The 19,801-nt window shown below is 49.9% G+C and overlaps 1 protein-coding gene across 10 annotated transcripts in view; it reads left to right on the forward strand.

Annotated features, from left to right (window-relative positions):
• The window catches only part of KLHL29 (kelch like family member 29), a 392,553-nt gene that overhangs the window by 158,414 nt on the left and 214,338 nt on the right, over nt 1-19,801 (forward strand). Inside the window, exons 1-2 of one of the 10 annotated variants that reach the window (XM_049904628.1) lie at nt 5,467-6,597; nt 7,097-7,164. The exons of the other annotated variants lie outside the window; for them this stretch is intronic. The gene's annotated coding sequence lies outside the window, so the exon portion shown is untranslated. Of the gene's footprint in view, nt 1-5,466; nt 6,598-7,096; nt 7,165-19,801 lie in introns of those variants that run through there. 10 annotated transcript variants of the gene reach the window in all.

Here is a 19,801-nt window from a genome sequence, read left to right on the forward strand (position 1 = left end):
CTGTCTGTGGTCCTGGGCCCCGGGCTGGCCACCTGCTGTGCACAGTCCTGGGGCCTGGACCTTCTCTGACCCACCCCACAGGGGCTTCTCTCCCATCTCCTGTCGCCTTGTCATGAACCAGGTGATCATCTCAAAGAGAGTGGCTCTGGGTGGTGTGTGGAGCTGAAGCTTCCCGACCAGGCATCAGGTGTTTGATCTCGTTTGAGCTCTGGGAGCCACGCTTGCTTTTCATTAGTGACTCCCCCTGGGTGCTTCTGAAGCCAGGGGACAGAGCCCATGCCTGGGAGCCTGCCAGGGTCACTGCTGCCGGGCAGCGTGTGAAGCATAAGCTCATCTCTGGGAGTTCTGCAGAGACCATGCCCTGGAATGCACCTTCCAGGCCCAGGACTCTCCTGAGGCCCCAGCAGGAGCTGCGGTCACCAAGCAGGGATGCGCCTCCCAAACACGCAGACTGTGCGCCGTGCTTCTCCCCTGCTGTCAGGCCTCTGCCCGTCTGCCCCCAGCCCTCCATCCAGGACGCCTTTTCCAGCCAGCTCCAGCTCCACCTTCTCAGCTATCCAGGTCCCCAGGGCCCCTGCCTTCGTCCTGTGCACCTCGCCTGCCAGCTCAGCCCCAGAACACCCCCTGTCTGTGGTATCTGATAACTCCCTGCTGACCGGTGGGTACTGGCCTCTGGAGAGCTGCTGCCCACCCTGGCCAGCCCTCCAGCAGGACCTGGCGTAGGCCCAGTACCGGGCTGTCACCCCACCTGGCAGATATCAGTATAGGGGGTGTCAGCACAACCCCCTGTGAGTATGGCCCACCAGAGGAACACAGGCCCCAACACAGCCTTGCCTTGTGGCAGGGAGAGCAGGCTAGAGGCACAGGACAGATGGGAGAAGGAGAGCAGGGGCGTCCAGTCTTATTGGGAGGGTAAAGCACTGAGTGGAGTAAAGTGAAGCCCATACCACACCCATTCCCACTGAGTCAATTTCAACCCATAGTGACCCCATGTGTTACAGAGTAGAACTGTCCCGTAGGGTTTTCCTGGCCGTAATCTTTACAGAAGCAAATCGCCAGACCTTTATTCCACAGTGCTGCTCGGTGGGTTCGAACTACCAGCCTTTTGGTTAGTAGTCAAGTACAAACAGCAGGGCCAAACCCCCCTGGAAATGGAATGAGTGGGTAGGTGGGGCTGCGTGATATCAATTTTGTTGTGCCTGGCCTCAGCTGTTTTGTGTGATCTGTAGCAAATGCCTGTGCTCCCTGCAACCTCAGTTTCCTCATCTGTGCAGTGGGAGGGCTGGAGGGAGAGAAGCCTGAAGGGGCCTTTCAGTCTGGCCTTTGATGATTCAGTGACTACTTGAAACAAAGGCAAAGGCTTAGGAGCTGTGTGGTGGGGGAGGAGGAGAACAAAGGCCGCCCTGTCAGCTTGTGCTGGAATCCAAGGAGTGAACCCACTGGGCTTCCCTCCCCTTGCTGGAGTCCAAGGCCAGGCCACTGCCCTAGGTCCTGAGACCATGGGCCACCAGAGCCCATTGAAGGGGTAGAAATGACCACATGAGTCATTTCTTTCAGTGAATTATTTATACACCTCAACATTTTAGGGGAAACAAACTTTTGTATTCTAGCATATAAAAGTTTCCCCAGGTTTTAAGGTCGTTTTTTCATACATTTCTTCTTAATACAGCACAAATCCTCCTTACAGGTATGCCTGTATTTTAGCAAAAGGAACCATACTCATTGTAATGAGAGCCCCAAGTAAAGTTCAGTTCGTTTTCATCTCTCTTCCCTTCCCAAATATTACCACTGGAAATGTTACATTACATAGACTAGCGTTCAGGCTGCATATAAAAGTTTCAAACAATTGCCATTTTTCTCTGGATACAAATTCTGATTACTGCCACATTTTACAAAGACTCCTGTCCCTCACTCCAGTATTTTCATCTTTGTGGGTATTTTTCTCTGCCAGCTGCTGGCCCCGTACACAGCCCAGATGCTAAGAATTACTTTACTTTGGAATGTTCCGGGCCCTTCCTGTCTCTCCCCCCGACTGCATCTGGGGCATGGAGGCCAGGGCAGGGTTGTGGGGGCCGGGGGGGGGGAGCAGGGGCTGATGCAGGAGGCTTCCCAGGCAACTCCCTTTTAGTACTGGAGAAGGGTGCCTAGAGACAGCTCTGAGCCCGAGCCCTCCTGGCTGGGCCCTGCCTGCAGGAGGAAGGGAAGGGGCTCCTATAGGGCACGCTTGGAGGTAAGGTTCATTATTTACTGGCAGTTTCTTCCCCCTCAACCATGTCACAAACCAGCTGGCAGGACTGATACTCTGACTTCACAGAAGGCTTTCAGGGTCAAGGGTCTTCTCCCCAATGCAGTGAAGCACAGGTGCAGCAGGCCCTTTAAGCCCATGTAAATCTTGGTCTATGGTTAAGTGCTTGGCTGCGAAGCAAAAGGTTGGTGGTTTGAATGTACTCAGAACCACCTCAGAAGAAAGGCCAGACAATCTACTTCCAAAAAATCACAGCCATTGAAAACTCTATGGAGTGCAGCTCTGCTCTGACACACATGGGGTCACCATGAGTCAGAATTAACCGGCTAGCTGCTGGCATTGGGGCCAGCTGGGCAGTGCGGAGCGCCTGAGGCCTACTCCGGCCTGGTGGCCGCTCTTCTGTCTCCTCGCTGGCATCTGTGAATTTATTCCCCGTGGACATTCCGTGAAGCTCCCTTCTCTCACTTCTCCATATGTGATGTAGAAGTTTTAAGAAAATGGCTTTGGAGTCAGATAAATCTGTATCTGAATCCCACTTCGGATCTGGTAGCCTTGAGAATGTGTCTTCCCTCCTGTGAGTGTGAGGTCATCCATCTATAAATAGAGTTTTATAATAACTACCAGACCAGTTGCTGTCAAGACAACTCTGACCCCATGTGTGTCAGACTGGAACAGTGCTCCATGTGGTTTTCAGTGACTGAGTCTTCAGAAGAAGATCCCCAGGCCTTTCTTCTGAGGCATCTCTGGGTGGACTCGAACTTTCATCCTTTCAGTTAGCCACCAAGCACGTTAACCATTTGCACCACCCAGAGACTCCACAACCACGTTGGGAAGATGAAATTAGATCAAGTATGTCCAGCATCTTGGGGTGTCCCTGCCTTACACAAATGGTTTAGTGCTTGGCTACTAACTGAAAGGTTGGCTGCTTAAACTTACTCAGAAGAAGGGCCTAGTGATCTGCTTCCTTAAAGACTACAGCCAAAAAAAAGCCCTGTGAAGCAGTTCTACTCTGCAACACATGGGTCACCAAGAGTTGGAATCGACTTGACAGCAAGGGTTTTAGTTTAGTTTTGGTTTTTATGTCCAGCACCTCATAAAGTGCCTGGCACCCAGTAGGCATCTGAAAGTGCTAGGGGCTCTGCTTGCCTTCGTTTCTCACTTCCACCCTTGCTTCCTCTGTCGTCTTTTCTGGGTCTTCTTCTCTCTGTCACTTTCACCCCAATTAAAGCTCTAATATTTTTTTATTTTAACCATGTTGGATAAAACCTTCTGGGGGGATTGATCACCCACGCCCCCTTCCACAGCACATTGGATATGCAGGAACATTCTCTGTGTCACCCAGGCATGATTCACTAAGCACTGCCCAGGCACATCTGCCCCGTAACCAAAGTCGGATCTACTGTGTCCCCATTTCCTGGGAAGAAACTGAGGCTCAAAGAGTAGGCGAATGGCCCAGTGACACCCAGATGACGAAGGTGTATGGGATCCCAAAGCCCTTAACCAGTCTGCAGCCTTGTGAGTATCATTTCTTATGCAGTGAAGTGTTGATGCTCAGCAGTCCCATGAAGAGATTTAGGACTTTCACCCCAAACTAAATGACCAGAGGTTGCTGTGCTTTCTGAGGTTGCACACCTACTTCTCACAGTCTTTCTGTATCTCCCTCCTGCGTATCCATTAAGCTTGTTGTGGTCATTGTTCTTGTCTGAAGCAACAACACCTTACTTACCTGCTGTGGACCCTCTTGCTAGAATTGCTTGCAAAGGAAATGTTGGTGGGCTACAAATGAGGATCCTGGGGCTTTCCTGTCAACAAACAGCTGCACTGCAGTGCCATTCCGTTTGCTTGTTCTAAGGCTCTGGTCAACTGTTTCTTGAATTTTCGGTAAAAAAATTAAAAATTTATTTATTTATTATTTTTTTTTTTTAGTTAAAGGAGGATTTTGTTGCCGTTGTTGTTGTTAGTTGACTCCAAATCATGGAGTCTTTATGTCTAACAGAATGAAATATTGCCCAGTCCTGTGCCATCCTCATGACTGTTGGTTGGAGTCCATTGTTGCAGCTATGGTGTCAATCCGTCTCATGGAGGCTTTCCCTTGTATTAACCAACCCTCTACTTTACCAAACATGATGTCCTTTTCTAGGGACTGATCTTTCCCGATGTCCAAAGTAAGCTAGCCAACGCCATCCTCACTTCTAAGGAGCATTCTGGTTGTTGGCTATCCCTTATTTACGAACAGATTGGAGACCTTCTACCTTTTTGAAATCTGGTCAGAAAAATGCCTTTTGCAAGGCCAGGTAGTCTTTCAAGTGAGTGGGAAGATGAAACAGGCCTTTCGGATTCTCCCCCCACAAAGTAAGCTGGTAGCTCAAACGGACCCAAGGTCCAGGATTGCAGGATGAGAAACCTGAGGCCCAGCCCCAGGGAGGGGCGGGAGGGTGTCTCATCTCTTCCAACTCAATCCCTGAGCCTGGAGCCCCAGATTTTCATCCTGACTATACTGCCAACACTCCCTTCTGTGTGCAGTCACATACCACCTATGAGGGCCAGGCTGTGCATCTATAAAGTAGGCATGCAGCACTTTCCCCACCCCACACAGCTATTGGTTATTGTTTGTTGCCTTTGAGTTGATTCCAACTCATCGAGACCCCACATGTGCAGAGTAGAATGGCTCCATAGGATTTCCAAGGCTATGACCTTTCAGAAGCAGATAACCAGGCCTGTCCTCCAGGGTGCCTCTGGGTAGGTTCAAACCTCCAACCTTTCAGCTAGTAGTCGAGCGCTTAACTGTTTGCACCATGGCAGGGAGTAAACATCCTCTGCTGGGGCCACAAGTGCTGTGCAGATGTGAGGACTTGTTGTGTGCCCCTGACATTGTAGTTGCCCTGAGTGCAGTCCCTGAGCAGCTGACCTCATTAGCAGGCCTGACTCTGCAGAGCTGCGTTAGAACCTGTGCGCCTGCCTGTCAGGGCCACTAACGGAGGGGAGATGGATTCCAGAACATGGGTAAGGGAGCAAAGGCATTCTAAACTGCCAGGCCTTCTAACTCCACTTCTTCCTTCACAAGCCTGGGTTTGTGTTTTGTTCAAGGAAACTCTGAGATGAGAAAGCTCGCTCCCCAGCTCCCGGTCAGGGATAGCACAGGGCGTGGGGGGCAGGGGCAGGGGGAGGGCAGAGAGCCCACATTCCAGGTGAGAGCAAAGAGGGGGGCTCAGATATTTTCTAGAGTGAGTTTTCCAATCCCTCTTGGGACTCTTCCTCCCTTCTAAGGCAAAGGACAGGAATGCTAAATTGTGGTTTTTGCCAGCGCTGATAAGAAAACCCAGTGAATGGGGGAGTCTCATTAAGAAAATCCTAAAATTTAAGTCTTATCACCCTGCAACATAGTACAGTAAGTATGTTAATTCTCACCTCCCTCCGTCGCTCCCCCACCCCGAAGCCCCTTCCAGCTAAGGTCTGCGGGAATGAACTGCAGCTCCTGCTCCAGGCTGAAGCCAGGCCTGATTTGGATCGGCTCTTGCCTTGGCTTTATACAGTGAATCTCCACTTTGAGCTGGCAGTGTTTTCCCCTCTTCACACTTCCAGCTACCCCTGCAGATATTCCATTCAACGAACACTGACTCAGTCCCTCCTGTGTGCAGGTACAGTAGCAGGCGCTAGGACATGTCAGCATCGAGCTAAGTTCATCTTTGCCAGAGCCAATGAGCTGAGCAGAGAGCAGTGATTTATAGGCCAAAGCCTGCCAGGCGACCTTGTCCGAAGCAAAGACTCATTTCAACAAGCTTCTCTTCCAAGTGATTATTTGCTGTTCGTACCACTTGGATTTGGCACAAGTCTACAATTCCTTTTACCAAAGAGGAAACAGGGACCTTGAAGTAAGTACTTCTAAAGAGAAGATTCATGAAGGAAGGCGTGTGCCTGCTGACTCTTTGGAAAGCTTGCCTAGATACCTTCAACCTTGCTTTGTAACGACAAGAAATTTTTTTATTAGCCTGTTGAACTCTTCCAAAGTTCTTCCCTGTCTAGGATTTGTTTTTCTCACTGTGACAACTTGGTGAGGTAGGTAGAGGAGGTGCCAGTATTCCCATTTCTCACCAGGGAGGTGAGGAGACATACTCAGTGGTGTGCTAGGGCGTGGCTGAGCCCGGCTCCTCATCTGCATGTCTTTCCACTACACCAAACCCAGAGCCAGCCCACTGGCCAAGACAGACTGCAGTGGCTCAGGCCAGAGGACCGGGCTTGGCGGGGCTGAGGATGGCAGGGATGCTGCGCCAGCCTGGACTCCAAGGAGGTGCCGCAGGAAGAAGCCGGGCCGTGGTTGCCGAGTCGTGGTGATAGATGTTCGCGGCTAGCCGGTGGGTGACTCGAGTGTGTGCTCTCGTGCCAGGGTGGCCGTGCTGCTGGCAGGCCAGTGCACTGGGCATCACGTTTCAGCAACATGATCTCGGCCCAGCACAAGTGAGGAGAAACGTGCTGGCCGGCTGTGTGTCTGTGGCCTTCTCCTCAGAGAGCGGGCGGGGGGCTGGCGGAGGGACAGCTCTCGGGCTCTGTCTGTCCCCTCTCTTGGCTGGCCTTGCCAGATTGCTCAGAACGAGCCATGTCGTGCATGCCTTCCAAGCCCCCAGTAAGAAAAGCGAGTATAAGAACCAAAGTTGCTGAAGGACTTCACAGTAAGAGTAGCGCAGTTGGTGTGAAAAACATCAAAGGAAAACAAAAGCTTTCCTGTCTCCTTACCACTCCGCACCCACAGATAGGAAAGCCTTTTCCAAGTGGGGAGGAAGGAAATTTAGATCTGCTGGGATTTTATCTGAAAGTAATTTTGCTTCCTTTCATTTTTTTTTTTTTTTAATTCAGACTCCCTCAGAGTTTGGTTCCCGGCTGGACGACACAGTGATCTCCAGAATTTACTGACATTCTCACCCGTAAGAATGCGTACCGTTACTGGTAATGAGTGTGACTTGTTTTAAAAGGTTTCCCTGAGCCAGCTGAGCACCCCAGGTGTGGCCATAGTGCTCAGGCTGGTGAGGGAGGCCAGGCTCATGACTTCAGGGTGCTGGGAACTCAGTCTTCCCGTCTAGACATGTAGGAGGGAGGAGAAAGCCGGAGCCGGGAGCAGGGGAATCAGAGAAGAACTCTTCCTTTGTTTCACTGCCCACTGCTTGTCCCTGAGCCTGTGGGCCCAGGAGGCCGAGGAGACTTCTGGTGCTTAGCCTGGAGAATTCCTTTCTTTTCTTGTTCCTCTACCATGTGGCTTCAGATCATGACATTTCTGGGCGATGCTGTCAGTGCCTTGGTTCGAGGAGGTTATCTATGTCCCTGGCTCCCTTGGCCAAGAAGAAATGGTGCCCAGGAGCCCACTGGCAACTGCTAATGCCCTGTCTCCCCCCTTTCCCACGTGACCAGCAGACAAGGAACAGTCCCTTCAGGCCAGGCTGGGGCAGGGCTCAGCAGGAGGTAATGGGGGTATGTCTTGTTGAGGCTCAGCGTCAGCCCTGCCCATGGACGGTTAGATACAGAGCTTGCTGGGGTTTGCTTTGCTCCTCTGAAATGTATGATCCAATAGCCATGAGCCTCTACCCAGAGGGAGCCTGGAGAGCCAGAGCCCACCAGCTATTTTTAGAAAGCTATCAGGTGTGCAGGACACTCAGTTGCCTTTTTCCACCTGTTTGGACTCATTAGAGAGATCTTGTGTCTCTGCCACAGGCCCTGTCTGTTCTGCCATGAGAGGCTTAGTACAGCCTGGGGCAGCCATGAAGCTCCCACCCAGTGTAACCCAGACACCTTTCTGGCCTTGCCTGCTGCCACCTGTGCCCTCTCTGGCCATGACGAGTGACATCTCTGAGATCCTCAAACCCACAGTCATTTTGTCCTTTTAAGCATTGATGTTGGATGCTAATGCTTGCCCTCCTCTGCTTCCCCAGAAGGACTTTGCACAGGTAAGATGGTAATGTCAGGTCAGGAAGAATGTTGAATTGGGAGTCTAACAGGAAGAGTGTTAATTCATTGAGCAGAAGGCTCAGAAGCCTTTGTTCTACCAGGAAGGTGTGCAGAGCCGCCAAGTGTGCAGTCACACAGGGGTATGTACCCATGGAATTCATTGCAGCAGACACAGGGAGCTGTGGGCATTCAGAGGAAGTTTCTGGAAGAGGTGGTGCCGAACTGGGCCTGAAGGAGAGGCAGGATTTGATAGGGGAATGCAGAAGGGGCAGTACTGCAGGCAGGGGGTCAGCCAAGCAACAGCCTGGAAGGGGAAAGCCCCAGTACTAGGAAGGAGACCCATGAGGCTGGTGCAGAGGGCTCTGTAGGGACAGCAACAGAAGGGAGTAGACAGAGCGTGAGGTGGCGCCAGGTTTGAAAAGCCTTGAACACCCAAGTGAAAAGCCGCTGGGGGTTCGAGCAGGGAGAGACAGAGGGGTATGGAGCTGTGGTCTGCTTTGCTCCTTGCTCTCGGTAACAATAGGGTCCTTTCTGGTCACAGAGCAGCGGAGGCAGAAACCACATGTCCCAAACCCTCCATGTCCCCTTCGCAAGTCCTGGGAGTGGGTGTGCCGGGGCTGCCTCACACCCGCTCCCAAGAGGTGCTTGTCAGCCTCTCTTCCCAGCTCTATACTGGGTGCTGTCATGCTGGAAGCTTGAAACAGCCACAGTGAGAGAATTTATGCTGCAGAGACTAGCAGTCCCTGCAAATCAAGGTCTGGTAGTTTCTTGTTTGCTTGCTTTCGTCTCCCACTTCCTGGACCAGGCTGTTAAACATTCACCAGCCCAGCACTGGTGATGGGGAGCCCAGCACTGGTGATGGGGAGCCCCTGCAGAGTTTTATGCTGAAAAACAACATAGATTCGCCGTGACCCCCTTCCCTGTTGAGGAGACTGGACGGGAGCCTTTGCCAGGAGGGTTGGCAGCTTGGCCATTTCTTCGTATGTTCTGAAACCAAGCTTTGTCAACATGGATCATGTGACCTGCCACACTCTTCACATGTAGATAACATGCCCTTCCTACCTTTCCAGCTTCATCGCCAGAGCAGGCTCTGCCCCAGCCATACTCAACTATTTTGGGTCCTTCCGTGCAACCTGCCTTACCTCACCTCTCAGCTTGGCATGTGCTCGCCCTTTCTTCCCCAGCTCACCCGCTGTGGGCACAACACTCAGCCCCCCACACCCTGAGGGCAGGAACTTTGTATGTCTGGCTGGGCACTGGAATTCCAGGGTACTGCACCTGGCACTTCTGTGCGCTCAGTGTATGTGTGCATGTCTGTCGTTCTACACCAAGGCAGGAAAGCAAGCAAGCCAAGAGGGTGGGTGGAGACGCTTGCCAGGGTAGACAGCATCAGAGCAGGGCTTCGGGAACTGTTGGGCCTCTGAGCGTGGAACGGAAGTCCTTAGTGGTGATTCTGGATAGCCTTGACTGTGTGGTGAAAACAGTAGGATTTCTTCAGTACTTTAGAGTTACAAAGCCCTTAGCCTCAAAATTCTCACTACAACATTATTAGATAAGTACCAGTAAACCAGTTGCTGTCAGGTAGACTCTCTGGTAGCTCAATGGTTAAGTGCTCGACTGCTAACCAAAAGATTGTATGTAGGTTTGAACCCACTAGCTGCTCTGTAGGAGAAAAGACCTGGCAATCTGCTCCCATAACTATTTTCAGCCTAGGAAACGCTATGGGGCAGTTCTACTCAGTCTATAGGGTGACTATCAGTTAGAATTGACCTGACAGCACACAACAGCCACAACAGACTCCAACTCGTGTGTGGCAGAGTAGAACTGTGCTCCGTTGGGTTTTTAATGGCTGGCTTTTTGAAGTAGATTGTCAAACCTTTCTTCCAAGGCACCTCTGGATGGACATGAACCTCCAACCTTTTGGTTGTCAGCCGAGCACGTTAACCATTTGCACCACCCAGGGACTACAGTAATGCTCCCATTTGTAAGATGAGGAAACTGAGGGCTCAGGTGGTGAACTGAGAGCCCAAGGTTCCATAGGAATTAATGATGGACCCTAAGCCTTGCCCCTGACTCCTGGAACCTACATGCTGAGCCATCTTCCTGTACTGAGGGTGTCGGGTCCTTCATCCCAGTTGAGCTCAGACATCAGGAATAGCTCACGCTCCACCAGGAGATTGGGGTGCAGCACCCCCCAACTGCTGCCTATCCCTGATTCCAGAGAATGGTCTGCAATCCCCAACGCTACCATCCCTGAAGGACTTATTTCTTAAAAAAAGGCATTCATGGGGCGATGAATACACTGTTGCATTTGTGGCTCTTCTGAGAAAAGAAAAGCCTGGCTTCTCAGAGCTGTTGTATTTTATTTTTCTGTAAAGAGGAAATTAATTTTAGTCTTTCTTTTTGGTTTAAAATGTTGTTCTTTGCTTTTTCCGCCCTACAATTTAAAAGGAAACATTTGTCTGTTGAGAAAAGAAATGATAATTACAGACTAAAATTGTTTCTATTCTGATTTGAAAAAGTGACAAAAAAAAAATCCTATCGCACAGATGGAGCCCTGCTGACGGACCAGGTTTAATAATGAGGCCCCAGCCAGACTGGGTCTCAGAGTAGCATTCAAGGTGGATTTAGGCTTGGGTGTCATCCAGTGGGAGGTCCCTGGGTAAGCAGACAGTTTGTGCTCGACTCTTAACCTAAAGGTTGGTGGCTTGAACCCACCCAGCAGTGCCACAGGAGAAAGTTTTGGCGATCGGCTTCCATAACAATTAAAGCCAAGAAAATCCTATGGAGTAATTCTGCTTTGTAACACATAGGGTCACCAGGAGGCAGAATTAACTCGATGGCAACGAGTTTGGTTTTGGATTTTGGTTGTTGGGTGAATGGGTTCTTTCTAAGGCTGGTCTCCATTTCCAACGCTGGGTGGTAGACTCCGTGGGGTGTGGACATGCTGCACCCTCTATGGGTTCACCGGGGGGGGAAGATATGAGTGGATAGTTTGCCTGTGGTCACGTGGGCCATGTTTGGTGAGCTGTCCGTTGCACAGCCCCAGGGCTCAGAGGGCCACCTGGTTTTATTCCCTTAGCTGCGAGTTTTACAGTTCAACCTCACAAAATTGCAATTGCTCCAAGTCCTTTGATCAATAAAGCAGGAAACTGATTAGACTGTGAAATTAAACTAATAATGTCACACTATTAACCATCGATCAGTGGGGAATGAGCTCAAAGTGAAGGCTATTTCTTAGATCCATATTGCCCTTTGGATACACGTAGTTACTTTTTTAAAGAAATCCTGGGAGTGCACGCATCCCAGCCCTCCTTCCTTTCCTGCAAGCACAGTGAGATTTGCAATGCTATCTCTGCAGCCACCTGGCGGTGGTACATGGATGTGGGTATGTGAGGCCAAGATAGGTGGGCAGCCCTGTCTGCAGGTGGGCTGGTGTAGGGCGGCCCCTTAGAGCTTACGCTGCATATGTGATCCCCATGGGCACCTGCCCACTCTTAGCTGCCACTTGTCACCAGGAACCTGTCTCTTAGGGTTAATGAAAGGTGACTCCCAAGCCAGATGGGAGTCTTTTACATCCTTTGTAAAAGTTTACATGGATGTTGGGTTCAAACCACCACCGTGCACACCACCATTAGGGTTTGCTGAGCCCTTTGTGTATTGCACTTCACCTTCATGAGAACAGCAGTCATGGTCCTTCTTGCTCTCCTCCTGCCCTCCCCAATCCCCACACACACCTCCCCCCAAGTGTAGTCTCAGGTAGACTGGCTGATTGTGAATGATGAGCATAGCTGAGAGTGAGGGCAAGTGTTGGAGCAGTTTTCTGGCATGTCCGGATCACTTTCATGGGCCGGTTTGGGGAACAGGATGTGAGTTTAGAAACTCTGTGTCTAGCTGGGACCAGTCTCCACCTGTGTGCCTGGCTCTTGGAGGCTCATGGAGACTGGGCTGAGCCTTCCACCCCTGTGAACTGACCTGGCCTGTTAGTCAGGACAGCCTCCAACCCGGCTGGTCAGCATTTTCAGTCTGGGCTCCGGTCACAGTATGACAAAGGTTCACTTGTCCAGGGGAGCAGAACGCTATAGCAGGAACCACCATGTCTCTGGTGTGGCCAAATCCTAGGACACCACAGCTTGTCACTCACCCAAGTGGATGAGCATGGGTCAAACTGGCCCTCAAACATAGCCATCAAGCCAATTCAATCATAGCACTTTAGTCTTCCTGGCTCTTTCCATTTGCTCTAACCTTGGACCTGCAGAGCAGATAAAACAGTTGTTATAACCCCTATTTTTTTTTAAAACATATATTTTATTATGTCTTTAGTAAAAGTTTACACAGGAAGTTAGGTTCTCATTTGACAATTTCTATGCATAGTGTTCAGTGAATTGGTTACATTCTTCACAATGTATCAGCTTTCTTGTTATTTCCATTTTGGTTATTCCAATTCCATTGATGTAGCTTCCCTGTCCCCCCAGCCTTCTCATCTTTGGTCTAAGGTAAATGTTAACCATTTTGTTTCATCTAGATGATTATTTTGAGGAGCACAGTACTCACAGGTGATATTATTTATTGTATAGGCCAATCTATCATTGGCTGAAAGATGACTTCTTTGAGTGGTTTGAGCTCCAAGCTTAAAGAGTATCTCAGGGCAGTAGTCTCGGGGGTTCATCTAGTCTCTACCAGTCCAATAAGTCTGGCCTTTTTTTTTTTTTTAGGAATTTGAGTTTTCTTCCACATTTTTCTCCCATTCTATCTGGGACCATCTATTGAGTCCCTGGTCAGAATAGCCGGTAGTGGTAGCTGGGCACCATTTAGTTCTTCTGGCCTCAAGGTAGGTGATGTCATCATTCATATAGACTATTGGTTCTGTAAACTAGTTTCTTCTTTGAGTCTTTGGTTTCCTTCTTTCTCTTTAGCTCTGGATGAGTAGATACTAATGGCCACTCATTAGCTTTTAAGACCCCAGACTCACTAAACTAGGATGTAGAGCATTGTCTTTATGGACTGTATTATTCCACTTGACTGAGCTGCCCAACAGGACTATGGCCCTAAGCCCTCAAACCCAGTAGACCAATCCTGTAAGATACTTGGTTGTGTTTAGGAAGTATCCATAACTGTGCCCCCATGTGCTTTATTTTATACTTGAAAATATATGCAGCGCACATAAACATTTTACACACATATGCCTACAGTTATTCATACATGCCTTCCTATACATATTTATGGAGACCTGGTGGCGCAGTGGTTAAGAGCTCAGCTGCTAATCAAAAGGTTGGCAGTTCAAATCCATCAGCCCCTCCTTGGAAACCCTATGGGGCAGTTCTACTCTGTCCTATAGGTTTGCTATGAGTCAGAATCAACTTGACAGCAACAGGTGTGATTTTGGTTTGGTACAAATTTATGCATACTTATATATCTATGTAACCAAACACATAACCCCTATTTAATGGACGAACAAACTGAGACTGAGCAATTGAGAGCCCCGCATGAAGTTACACAGCTAACGGAGAGGCAGGACCAGATGTGGAACCCTGGTCCAGAGCTCTTTCATTGTCCAAGTTTTCTCCAGGGGGCTGTTCTGGAGCTAGTAAAGTCTTTGTCCATTTCTGACCTGACCATTGAAGAGGCGGTGACAGCATACCCTTCCATTGGCCCCTCACGGCTTGTCCTCTGCTGGGACCTGTCAGTCCCATTGCAGTGGAATGTTGCCGAGGATCAGACCCCCTCTCTAAAAGTGGTGATGGTATTTAATAACTAATTACTCTAATGATCCTGCAGAAATGCTGGAGACCTGTTTTAGGAGAGATGTCAATTAGAGCCATCTGCACGGTGAATAAAGGAACCCTACCCCAGCTGTACTGTTGAAACATGTTAGCGTTTTCCTACCAGCGGCCATATGGTACTTAACCAAAGTGAATTGTTCGCACTGCACAACCCGCGCCTCCTGATGAATACTAGCATTTTGTTTTAGAAAATAGTTCTTCAATCGTGTGGAATATTTTTCAATGCAGTAAGTGGCAAGTTGGAAGCCAGCAAGCCCTTGAATGCAAAAAGACTTCCATCACCTCAGGATGCTCTTCTCTCTATCTTAGCCCAGCCCCTGCTCTGGCCCAGCTGCCAAGCCCAGCTCCTGGAGCCCACCTGTACCCACTTCTCAGCATCTGTTTCTGAATCTGCTCAGGATTGCTGAGGCCACACATGGTCTTGCCCACCCCACCTCAACTTTTCTGTTTGCCTAAACCTAGAAGCAGGAAATCTGAAGCCATGCAGAATGAGAGCACCAAGCTCCATCTGTCAGGGCACAAGACAGCCACCTTGGGCAAAAGTCATCCCAGAGCGGGAGCAGTAGTTTAGGGTGTTTAGTCGAGTGTGTGGCTTCAAAGAAGAGCTAATTGTCTACCTGCGACCTGTTTCCTGTAAGAAGTGCAAAGCTCGGGTTGGCACCTGGATGCTCACAAGGTAGAGGAAGAGCGGGGATTGTTTCCGGGGCTCAGCAGAAGCCTGGCTGGGAAGCCTCCCTCCTCCTTGTCACCAGCATAGACAAGGCCATGAATCAGTAGTGACTGGAAGTCATTGCCACCTGGTGGCCACTCCCTGACCTGTGCCAAGACAGCAGGGGCCCAAATGCAGCCCCTGGCCAGGAAGTGCGGCCCTGCAGTCTCTGCTCTCTAGAGGCAGGCACACTGGGCTCTCATGGGTGTTTCAGAAGTAGCCTGTCTTAGTTTCCTAGTGCTGCTATAACAGAAATGCCACAAATGGGTGGTCTTAAAGAGCAGAAATTTATTTTCTCACGGTTCAGGAAGCTAGATGTCCAAATTCCGGGTACTGAGCTCTAGGGGAAGGCTTTCTCTGTCGGCTCTGGACGAAGGTCCTTGTCTCAGCTTCTCTGGCCCCAGCGTTTTTCAGTCCCTTGGAGATGTCCACGTGGCATCTCTCTTTCCCCCTTTCGTGCTTGCTTCTTTCTGTGTCTAGTGCTTAGTCAAGTGTGTGGCTTCAAAGAAGGGCTAATTCTGTATCCGCGGCCTGTTTGTTCTAAGAACTGCAAAGCTCAGGTTGGCACCTGGATGCTCACAAGGTGGAGGAGAAGTGGGGATTGTTTCTGGGGCTCAATAGAAGCTTTTTTAATATCTAAAAGGCCCCTTAGGTTTAAGACACACCCTATACCTGTATGGCCTTATTAACACAACAAGGAAAACCCTATTCTCAAATGGGATTACATCCAGAGGTATAGGGGTTAGGATTCAAACACATATTTTGGGGGGCCCAATTCAATCTGTAACACAGATCAAGGCCAAAATCAGGTCTGTCTCGGTGCTGAGGGTCAATGGCCCTCAAACCAAGGGGAAGAGCTGGTGATTGCGGTCTGATGATTAGCTATGCCCTCCCCCCACTCCGCCCACCCAGATCAGGCTGGGCTGGGGGACCCTGCCCTCCCTCCTGGGGACCTTGTAGCCTCAGTGAGCTGTCAGGATCGCCAGGAGGTAGCTGTTTTATTGCAGTCTGCTCTGGGGCCAACAGGATTTCATTGCCGGCAATATCTATTCGGGAACTTTCTCTAGAAACCGAAGTCACTTATTAAAGCTTAGTAAAAGGCAAGATTGACTGCAGTTAGTGATACAGCAGATCTGCTGCAAGTCCTGATATCTGAGACGTTCTTCACAAAACCGCGGTTCCATAAATCTCACTTATTTCTAATTCAGCAGCAACTGATCCCAAGTTACAATAATGATCCCAAGTTCAGCCGAACACGTCCTCAAAGGAAATCCTCCTGGGTGAAAAATAGCAGAAATGTGCTCACATCTGTTCCTGATCAACAGACTGCATCATTCACTTTCCACATCTCTGCCCTGGGTATTTTCTCATTCACACCTGGGTCTGAAATAGGCGTGTTCCTGAAAGAACCCTGGTGGTGGTGGTGACTCCTAGGTGGCCAGCAGCCACCTCAGAGACCTTAGCAAAGTGACCAAGCCTCATGGCAGCCTCGACAACCGTCTTCTCTGGAGGGTGCACAGAGCATCCCAGATAAGTGACCAGCCTTGTCTTCAGACATCCAATGTAGACCAGAACCCGCCCTGCCCCTTTCTTCTGGCTCCACTTGGGGCCATGCCTGGCAGTTATCCTTAAGAGTTAACATTTCCTTATTGGATAGGGGTTGGGGGAGGCCAGGATGAGTTCGACATACACTGCCTGGTCTGAACATGAATGCTGTGCTCAGATACTGGATTTGATGAATTGCATTATAAAATTTAAAAACAAATTTAAAACTCTATTAACTCACTGTAATGGCCTCCTCCTGGAGTACATAGACAGCAACGGCTCACTGGCAAGGAGAAAAACCACTGTTGTCTGCAGTGTGCTTGGCTTGCAGCAGAACGCAGGCGGGGCGGGAGCCGGGGAAGGGTGTTTGTGGGCTGGCATGCCCTGGGGCGCACACTGCCTCCCTCCGAGGGTCCAGCCTGGGCCCCTGCAGTGGGCCTCCAGAAACGCTGGCCAACGGCGTCAGCCTTGGTCTCTCACTCATATGTTCAGGTCTAAATTCTGCTTTCTTCTGAGGCCAGATTACTTCTTTCAAGGCTGAACCATGGGAGTGACAAGATTAGAAGATTGTTTTGACTTAATTTGGGGCTGAGTCCTGAGCGGAGGAGGCTCATTGACACCAGGGGCCTGTGGTTGTAGGTCAGCGTGTGGGTGTCAGGCAGGAGGACGTGTGTCCCAGCGTCACCACCTCCACCCCCTGCACTGTGGGCAGGGTCGGGGCCGGGAGGCGGTGGGCTGCAGGCCGCTGCAGAAGAGGAGGACTGGGGGGAAGGGAAGTGTTGGCCTGCCTCCAGACTACCAACTGGCGAGAGATGAACTTTTGTTGAGAAAAAAACGACAGCCCACAGCTGTGTGTGCACACGGGCAGGAGGAGGAGCTCAGCTGGCAGCGAGAAGTCCTGGGGGTGATCTCGGGGGTCCAGGACTCTGGGGGGTGCAGGGAAGAGTCCCTTCCATGTCTCTGCAACCCAGAGACCCCAAGGTGAGGAGTGTGAGATGCTGCATGGCCTGGTCTTCAGGGTGTGCAAGAGGTTTTCTGCCAAGCAGTGGCTTCTCTGTTTGAGAGGCAGCTGGCAGCCCTGCCCTGCACAGAAAGCAGTTTAGGGATATTTGGGGAAGAAAGGGTGGTGTACACATACAGCAGGCTCTGGGTGTTCACATGCAGCAGAGAAGCTGTGTGTGTGTGTGAGAGAGAGAGTGTGGTGTGTGCGCATGTGTGTGCCTACGCACACATGCATGTCTGTGTGTGTAAAAGCAGGCTGTACCTTTTGGTGTGGCTGCCCATTGACCATTCCTGGGGGTGTGGATTTAATGGGGACTGTTGAATCCAGGGCTGTCTGTCTTTCTACGAACTCCCTTCAAGGCAGTGGAGAAATAAAGGCTTGCTTACAGGGCCTGAGACATCCCCCTCTCTGCCTGGCTCTCTTCCCTCTTTGGGGTGGAGGCAGGAAGCTTCTGACCCAGCAGGATTCACGGCATTTGGTGTCAGAGAACAAGGGAGCCTCTCCCAGGAATTAAGCAGCTGATGCAACCCAACAAGCTCCAGGTCACAGAAACAGCTTCTGTATAACCTCTCAGGGGGCTTAGCACTGACTGGGGCCCAGCAGACCAAAGCCAGGTAGATCTTAGGGCTCACCAGAGAAGCCCTTTTGCTGGTAGCTCTGGGTGGGGTGCGGTGGGGTGGGAAGTTTGACCTGGGTGGGGCAGAGCCAAGAGGGGTGACTTTTTCATAGTTTGAGGACCTCCCCCCCACCCCCGCCAGAAATGCTGATGAACTGTGTAAACAATTGGGGAACGTTTGCTGTAATGAAGAGAACAGAATTTCCTTGTTCTAGCACCCTCTATGGAAGATCCATTTGCAGAAGGTTGAAATGCTAATTACAAGCCAACTATTCTTTGAACCTTTGTGAACCTAGTTGGAGCTATTTTGTATAAATACAACTGCTTTTAGAAAAAAATAATTTTACTAATTAACCTCCATTATTCTAAATAAATGAGATTTTCCTATGGTGTTAAAAAGGAAAAAGAAACATATGTGCATAATGCAGGGTTTAGACAACTCTTATTGGATATGTAATACTGCTCCTGCCTTTTTAATTTAAATTTGAACCAGGTGAGGAAGCACCAATGGTTGAAAGTCCCCAGTCTTTAGAATGCCGCTCAGACGGCCATTAGTCTCTTCCCCACTTCACCTTCCGTGCGGCAAGCCGATGTTTCAGCTGTAGTGTATTTCGTCCTATGTACTCACAGCACAGGAAACACCAGAACAATGTGGCCTCTGGAATCATCCAGACCCGGAGTTGAATCCAGGTACAAGGCCTCACTTAGCCACACTGAACCCGAGAGGACTTATCTTGTAGGGTACTCATCATCATCATTATTATTTTATTTTTGTTGAGTAAAATCATGTATGTAAAGCATCTAGCAGGATGCCTGTTACATAACGTTGTTGTTAGCTGCCGTCGAGTCAATTTTCAACTCATCGCAACCCCATGTGACAGAGTAGAACTGCCCCATAGGGTTTTCTAGGTTGTAATCTTTACGGGAGCAGCTCATCAAATCTTTCTCCTGCAGAGCTATTGGGTGGTTTCAAACCACCAACTTTTCAGTTAGCAGCTGGATGCTTAACCATTGCACCACCCAGGCTCCTGATTACGTAATAGGCATTCAGTAAATGATAGTTCTTGTTATGTCTCAATGTCTTTGTTGACATACAGGGTCCTCCCAGCCTGGAATTTTCTTCTCTTTCATGCCTTCTGTTAAAATCTGTGCATCCTTTAGAGCACTAGCTTGAATGCCTCTGCCTCCAGGAAGCCTTCCTTGTTGGCCTTAGCCAGAATGGTTTATTCCTTTGTAGTGTCACAAGTTGTTAACTTGTGTTCCAGCCTAGATAGCATTCCTCCTTCTATCCTATTCAGCGAGCCAAGCCTCTGCCTCCCCAGGTACACTGAGCTTCCTGCATCCTTTGCCCCATACCTGCCTCAGTAGCTCCCAGCCCCGTGCCTGGCACAGAGTGGGCGCTGAAGACGAGTTTATAGAGTGAGTGGGTTTGAATTGTCACATGAAGCTGAGCTCCCACAAATCCGTTTTGGGCTTCAGTGGTTCAACACTTTCCTTGCCAGACTATGGGATGGCTAATCAACTGCAGAAAGGAAGGCGAGTCGGGGGAGTGCCTTTTGTGGTGAATCAGAGGTGAGGGCATCTTGGACTTCAAAGCCTAGGACCCCCAACAGGCTTTTTAAATCCTCTAATCCTGTTGATGCTGCAGCAATATCAACTGGCTCTAAAAGAAGCTGCTAAAATGCCGTCTGGCACGAAGGAACTTTCTGGGCCAATGGAAATGGCCTATGTCTTGATTGGGGTGGTTACACAGGGGTATATGTTGTCAGAATTCATCACGCCATACTTAAGATCTGAGCATTTACTTTATGGAAAGGATATCTTCATTAGTTAATTAAAAAAAAAAAAAAATGCAGCCTGACCAGACAGACTGGGAGGAGAAGCCTGTTCTGGTCTTCCTGTCCTCTCTCTGCCGTGGGTAAGGTGGCCTGAAGAAGTGTGGCTAAAGCCAGCATGTCACAGGATT

This window comes from Elephas maximus, chromosome 12, assembly GCF_024166365.1.
Source record: "Elephas maximus indicus isolate mEleMax1 chromosome 12, mEleMax1 primary haplotype, whole genome shotgun sequence".
In the NCBI taxonomy this organism is placed as follows: Eukaryota; Metazoa; Chordata; class Mammalia; order Proboscidea; family Elephantidae; genus Elephas; species Elephas maximus.